Here is a 7,941-nt window from a genome sequence, read left to right as displayed (position 1 = left end):
TTTAGAAAACTAATCATTTGGTTGTCTGCATAGGAACAAAGCAGAAACTAGGGACAAAAACCTTAATACGCAATACTGTGTGCCATCCATGTCTTTTCATGGTCTGAATTGACTTTTTTTTACCCCCTTCGGTGCTACCGCATGCAAATAAACAGCGATTTGCAGAGCAAAAGAGGTGGAACAAATTAGCTGTAAGAGCCTTTCCAAACCTTCAGCTATTTCGTGCTACGTTTGAGATTAATCTTCATTCGAACTGTGACGGGCTCATGGAACAGGAAGTGTTGGCCCCAATATCTGTAATAAATGATCCAGATATCCACTGGCTACATTGGAAGCCCTGAAACATCAGCCGTTGCCCCCACAGGTGGAGTCATCAGACGAGCCCACCTGTTACCTTCAGCTGCCGCCAAGTCGAGTCTGGACGTACCCCAACCCGCTCATACATGTCCTGGAGTCAATCCAGAAAAAAACCTCCTACAAGGAAGGCAATAATAGCCAGAATTACGCGTCCTTGGACCCGAGTGTGCTCGACTGGGTTAGCATTTACGCTTCCACTCATGGTAACAGTCGGTTTATCAGGTGAAGAACATCTCTCAAATCCCCGGTGTCGAACTCTGTTTTTCATCTGGTGTTAAAGTTACACTTGAATTAATCTGTTATAGAGTAAATAGACTGTCTCGGGAGGCCTGGGTGAACGTAGCTGGAAGCTGTGTCGCCATCTTCCAGCTTGTTTCACATGTCCAAAGAAAAGCGCCCACTTAAATTATTTTTATCTTCTTCTCCTCCTCCCTTTCGCTTGTTTAATTCATGAGCAGTGAGACGAATGGGCCTATGGGGATAAATCAGATGGAGATTTATTTTTTCTTGCAATTGCCCCACTTTAAGATTGTTTTATAAAGAGTATACAGTCACTTTTAATTATAAACATGCAGAAACAGTAAGAATTAATCTGTATCTTTAAAGAAAAAGCAGTTTAGAGGGATTTGCTCAAGATGCTGCAAATTAAAATGGGTTTATCAAAAATAAAAAAAACACAAAACAAAGTCTTCACCTGATACTGTACAGATTAGTTCCCTGAAGGGGCTCCAGTACAATCTGCTGCGGACCTCAAGGGTTTTAATTTAAGAAAAGTGCAATTATGGTGGAGTCGTTCGGTCCGGGCTGGGAAGACAGGAGTACGCGGCCACCATCCTCCTACTGCAGCCTTAATCCGCATTAAATAACTCTGGTAGGGGAATAAAAACAGATTAATCTAATATGAAGTACAGTGTATAAACCTCTGATCCTCACAATTACAAGGATCTTGTAATCCAAGTTTTAAATCCAGCTGTTTTGTTTTATGTGGGGCACAAAGCACATAACTTAATCTGGGATATTAACAAGAAAAACAGTTAAAAAAAGTCTTACCGTTCATGTACAGGGCAGAAAGCTCTAAATGAGCCACAGTTGGAGTATTAAAGATGCATGTACAGCCATTAAAAGAGGAATTGGATCAATAATGTTAGGAATTGATAACTAAATTGCAGAATCAGTATCAGGAGCAGCTGTTGGTTCCAATCGACGACATGGTGAGTAACAGATGAGTTAGACTGAGCAAATGTCACAAACATGTGAAAAAATATATTGAGATGACTTTTCTTTAAAACTGCTCTTTGCAGCAAAACCACCTCTGGCCACAAGGGGGCATAAAGATCTGCTGCATTAACGAACCCACTACTGGCAATACTGCGCTAATGAGCAGCGGCGCTCCGGCATGGACTAGAGGAGCACTTCGCTGCGCCCCAGGCGCTGACACATGAACTTAATTAGAATATACTGCTCCCATGTGGACAGAGGAAGTATTATGGATCAGTTGTTAACAACACCTACATTTATATTAAAATATAGTTTTGGGGGACAGATAATCGCAGTAGCCTAGTCTTGATTCAGATTTAGAGACCGGAAATGGTTGCTGTTTGTGTCTCTACCTGCTCCCGTTCCTGTTTGTTTGTTTTCTCTCTTGCAGATTCCAAAAGCTTGTGTGCCCGTTGTCTGTTTTCCTGTGTTTCTCTCATTTCAGATTTGCAGTGGATGCCACCCCTCAACACCCCACCCCACCCCTCATCCCTCTTACATATATGTTTTAAAAAAAAAAAGATTAAAGAGATTAAGAAAATTAAAATGCATATATATGCTTTTTTTTTACAAGTTTTACCAAACTTGTAAAAAATAAATAAATAATAAATAAATTAAACTATGGGACACAAACTAAACTACTCACTATTAGCAACCATAAAGGACCAGGATGGCCGAGTGGTTAAGGCGTTGGACTTAAGATCCAATGAGCAGATGCTCTCGTGGGTTCAAACCCCACTCCTGGTACAGCGTTTAGTGTGAACAAACACATGTAATCTTTATTTGGGGTGGTAGAGGTTACAGAGGAGAGATTGGGCCCTTAACCCTTACTGCTCCCCAGGCTGCTGTACAAAAACAGCAGCCCACTGCTCCCAGTTTTACTAGACAAAGGTTAAATGCAGAGGAAGAATTTGGATTACTAAAGGAGAGATTTATTTATTTATTTTAAGATTGCCATTTGTGAGTAGTTTAGTTTGTGTCCCATAGTTAATAATTTTTTTTTTTTACAAGTTTGGTAAAACTTAAGTCTTAAAGCAAATATCCATTTTAATCTTCTTAATCTCTTTTTAAACATATATGTAAGAGGGATGAGGGGTGGGGTGGGGTGTTGAGGGGTGGCATCCGCTGCAAATCTGAAATGAGAGAAACACAGGAAAACACACAACGGGCACACAAGCTTTTGGAATCTGCAAGAGAGAAAACCAACAAACAGGAACGGGAATAGGCAGAGACACAAACAGCAACCATTCCAGGTGTCTAAAAATCAATCAAGACTAGGTTACTGCAATTATCTGTCCCCAAAAACTGTAAAAAAAGGTGATAAAATATTTTGCTACACCCGGCGTATATTTGGGCCTCGGCCATTATTTGGAGTTTTACGGTATAAGCTTAAACACATTGTGTTGTGAGTGACATTTCATGGCAAGTTGATGCAGACTAGTTAACTCCAAGGGGTTTGTATACTTTTTATGGCTACTGTGAGTTACTAAGCATAGTTTTTTGTTTCTATCGCTGACGTTTATGCACAGACAGCTACTTCTAATACGCAGCTGTAACTGTTTTTTCAATAAGTGGCAGCTAACGTCTGCTGTGATGTGGTGCTTCTGTTTCCATGTGCATTTGTTGAGCCTTTACTGCTTCAGCACATGGCAATTACTTTTACGTTTAGGCACCATTCATAAAGCCTACTTTTCTCGTGCTTTCATCCTGAAGGAGTGATCCAGATTCTAAGAGAGCGATAAATGTCTGTGAACAAAGATGCTGTCACAAGCTTTGAAGGACACGGCGTCCGCAGAGAACAGATTCGAGTTTCCTGCCAGGAGAGAGTTGTTTGCTGTTGGGTGAGTCTGAGGAAGCATCATAATCAGAGGAAAAAGATTCTTTCATGTGTGACAGTGGCAGTGAATGGTGATGCTATCCCCAGGATGCCAGCGTTGGTGTGTGTGATCTCACGACATCCTGACTCTAACGAAGACGGACACAACACTCCAGCAGGCTTTACTGCCGCCACGGCTCTGACTTCACATGCAGCAGTGAAACGTGTGATAGCCAGTTGATGTTTGAGTTCATTTAATCCAGCATCTGTTCTGAGCTTGAGTGGCAATTTAATTATATTTGTTTTAAAAAAAAAAAGGGTAAAACCTTAATTTTACTTTTTTTTTTTTTTTTTTTTACTGTGTTGGTGATGGATAAAAGGAATGAAAAGATGAACTTCCTGTACTTTTCGATTGTATGTACCAGGCGCGTAGCCAGTAATGGGCCTGGGTGGCACTGGCCCACCCACATTACTCACTGCATGGCCCTCCCAGCCAACATTGATCAAAATACATGTTTCACATAAACATATTCTAAAAGATTATATGAGAAAAGGTATAAATATAAACGTGATATGTTGTTGACATATTGTGTTCAGCCTTTATTTTTTTTCTTCTGATTTTCTTCTGATAAAAAAAGTTCTGAAAAGTTTTTTGAAACAAGTTGCAGGGAGCCTCGGGACATAATTGATTGCTCTGGTTCCGACCGATTGAGCTGCCTTTAGCCAGCAAGCTAGCCAGCGTTGCAGCCGGCTTCATCGCCATAACGACTGCTAAACACAATTCATTGATTAGTTATTTTAAAGAAGATACGCCACTGCGAGTGCCTCGGACTGAGTCCACCCAGCCCACATCTTCACACTCAGCCCCAGAGGAGGTTCGCCCTGCCCCAGCTCGCCGGCAACAGCGCTCTCTCCCGGTCAACCTGCGGTACCCCTCCATTTATCCGCAATTGATAAACCACCTTCACAGCCAAGTTTGGGTGTATTTCCAAGCACAGTCAATAATGGAAAATCAAGTATTTCCCATCAAAGTGGTATGGAAAGTTTTCTTGGTTGGAATACAGTTTAAACAAGGACACGATTTTCTGTAAAATGTGCCAACATTTCCCCAGCGGAGCTGCCGGCCTTTAATCTGTCTGTTTGTCATGTTTTCTGCTTAAAAGTTTTTATAAGTCCACTTTTTCTGGGACAATATGGCCCACCCATTTTTGTCCTGGCCCACCCAAAAAAATATTTCTGCCTACGCCACTGGTATGTACTGTACTGAATTGAATAATACTTTATTAATCCCCAGAGCATGACTAAGTTGTAAATATGTAAGAAATCCAAAATGAAGACAAAAATCAGAGAGAGGCGTGGCTGACTTCTGCCGAGGTCATCACAGATGCTGTGTTTGTTGCCTGGTAACAACAATGCTGACGATGCCACGCGCAGCATCAGCAGCAGGTAAACACGGCTGAGCTCTCAGTGGACAGCGTGGACGGAAACCTAAAACTGTTTGTTCAGGATCTGGACGCTCCTTCACAGTAGCGTGTCCAGGTTCGCACCCATACTGCAACCACTCCTGCGTCGCTTCTTTGTCTATTTCAAGGCTTTTTTTCTGCCCGTCACTGTTATTGTAAACGAATGGGTGTAAATTACTTATAGTTGTAGAAGTGTAGCAAACACTTGATGGACAAACTGGCATGTTTTTGGTCCCTTACCATCATTTAATGGCCGTCCCTCTTCAAAAGTTTTTCTTTTGCTGGACTTTTTTGTTTCAAATGCGCCACAAAACTGTTATAGAAAATAATTTCATTTGAGCTGCAGCCAGTGCCGCCCCTCCCTAAACGCAGAACACACTCTGTGCGTACGGCCTCATCTTCCAACGCCATGTTTTGCATGAGGGGACGCAGGCTCTTGCAGAGATTTCAACTTTTCATCCAAAAGACATTACGAGTCAGGAGCAAGAAGGTGCTTGAAGGTGGGTATGTTGTTGAAATAAAACTTTGTAGCACAAACACCTGAGCTGCCACTCAGATAGGAATCGGTCTCCATCTCTGTCTAGACTGGAGATTTTTGTTTTTCCAGCGGCCCTGATGAACATGTATTGAACGCCTTGTTAACGGCTTATGCATTCACCTCAGTTGAAAAAGAGTGGTCATATGACCAGTTGGTCGTATATAAGCTACATGCTTTAGCCAATATATAATAAATTGGCTATAGTTTTAAATCAATTCAGATTATTAAGAAGTTTGACTATTTTTATTGGGATAAATGTGCATGTGTAAAAGGCAAACGTGTGTGTTTAGCTCTGATTTCCGACCTGCTTTCAGTTTTTTGTGGGGGATTGAGCTGGTGGAGGTAACTTTCTTTTGATGAGTAATTGATTGCTATTTGTGACTTGTTTATTTCAGTTTTTTTGTTTTTTATTTAATATTTATTTATTATTTCAGATTGATTTTTTTTTTTATTTCATTTGACTCATACAGTCAAACTACTTTATCTATACATATCGTACATTTGGTAAAGGGCCTCCAAATAACATTTCGCTTAGGGCTCCAATTTGGTCAGGGGCAGTGATGCATGGGATGGATTCCACCATGGTGCAGGTCACTAAACCTCTAAAACAGCATAGTAGCGCATTGCAAGCACATAATTATGGTTGCATGTTTTCATGGATGAAATAAAATGAGGTGGCGGGCTGGATTTGGCCCGTAGGCCTTGAGTTTGACATGTCTCAGTGCCTAATGTCTTCCCATCACTGCTACAAGTTTGTCCACCTTCCCCATGATGGCACAGGAGAAAAGAAATGGTTAACTGGTCATCCAACCGGAGCATACAATGTGCAGTGGTAAGTGAAGGTTTTAAGGTTCGTTATTGTTAGGTTAAAAAGTCATCAACATACATTAATTAACTTAGAAAAAGACACCGGAGACTAGGAATGATTTTTCAGGTGCTCCTGCAGGAGGGGAAAGCAAAACTGACAGAGGCAGCCCCCTGACAGCAAATGCTTCCCAAAGACCATCCCCTCGCAGGAAGCTATTTATTGGTAAACTGACAGGAAACTTTGACCATATTTGGAAGACAACAGTAAATAGACATGAAATGGACATCTGGAAGAAAACGGGAAACATACAGAGGAACAGACATCGGGGTCAAAATGTCACACATGTGACATTTTCAGTTAAAGAGGTAAACAGAAGCTTAAAGTTTTTATAAACCATAGGTCGCTGAGGTTATATGCCCTCTGGGGCTGAAACAGGAACTCTGAACAGATGTGTGCAGGCTAACTTTACAAATATAATAGAACAGTTGTCCAAAAACCCCTGAGTATCTCTCAGGAAGTGGCCAATCTGGCCATCTATTCAGAGCATGTGATCGGTTTCAGGGCAAAGGTCAATTTGGGCCTCCTCCTGAACCCAGGAAATCTGGGACAGATGTGTCCATCTGACAATGGTTCATTGACAGACTGAGAAGTCAGCAGGGCAACCTTCAGTTTTAACTTTCAAAGCATGTCATGAAGATAAACAGGCAGTTTTCTCATTCTGATTATGGCAGTTTCAAATTTATAAACTTGGATTAATCTCACATTTCCCTCCTTTTTATCATTTTGAAACTTCAACAGTAAACAAAAAAAACACTCCAGTGTCATCATAAACATACAAGTAATGAAAACACAGAACAGTACAAAGACAGTGATAGTCGGAATCGGAAACGGAATCTCAGTCATTATGTCAGCATGACTCAGTAGTGAAAAAGTATCTTCCATTCCTCGGACTCCTCTCCTAGTTTGTTGTCGCAAGTCAGTTTGGCTAGTCATATTCTTCAGGCTGGGCTGGCGAGATAGGCATCAGTTGATTACTTCGGCGGGCAAAGGTTTGTGAAACCGCCCGACTTCCTGCACTACTCGAGCCTGGCACGTTTCTCCGCTAGCTTTCACTGCAACTGGTGAACGCAGTAGATCATTCAGCAGCCTTTACTGCTGCCGGTGTCCTGATCTGGACAGCAAAAAGGGCCCGTCCTGACGGAGTGATGACGTTTCACCACTCGACTCAGGATCCGGTTACCCAGTTTCAGCAGTTCCTGCTTTAGGAGAGGGGGAGAGGAAGAAAACAGCAGCGTACAAGAAGACGATTCTCATGTACAGTTCGACTAATGGCCGGCATTCAGGCCATGGCTTTCTTGAGCCTTAACTTAACAGGCCATTAGTTCACTCCAAGAATGAAATCCATATGAACAACTTCAAATGGATAGGTCCTTTCATGTTGTATCTGCAACATGTCGGAAAGCTCCTACTAAAAAAAATTTTAAAGGGTATTTAGTATTTAATCCTCATAATGTATCATATGTACCCCTACATACTCCCACTCCCTCCTGTTGAGCCATAGAAACTCCCTATGGCTCAACTTAGCCACCAGGGGGAAAAACTTCCTTGGAAGCACCAGTTTGCTTCACAGCATTATTTTGCATGCCAACAGGGGTGGGGGTTTCGTGTCATCAGACCCCCTCCTTGTTGACTTCTCCCTGGA

The 7,941-nt window shown here is 41.8% G+C and overlaps 1 non-coding gene across 1 annotated transcript; it reads left to right on the top strand.

The window, feature by feature from the left end:
- Positions 1-2,278: 2,278 nt before the first annotated feature.
- On the top strand, positions 2,279-2,361 carry trnal-uaa (transfer RNA leucine (anticodon UAA)). The gene has a single exon. It is a non-coding gene; the product is annotated as a tRNA-Leu (tRNA).
- The last annotated feature ends 5,580 nt before the right edge of the window (positions 2,362-7,941 follow it).

The sequence above is a fragment of the Cololabis saira genome, chromosome 10 (assembly GCF_033807715.1).
Source record: "Cololabis saira isolate AMF1-May2022 chromosome 10, fColSai1.1, whole genome shotgun sequence".
Classification (NCBI taxonomy): domain Eukaryota; kingdom Metazoa; phylum Chordata; class Actinopteri; order Beloniformes; family Belonidae; genus Cololabis; species Cololabis saira.
The sequence above is the reverse complement of the archived record's forward strand: the minus strand, read 5'-3'. Positions and strand labels throughout refer to the sequence as shown.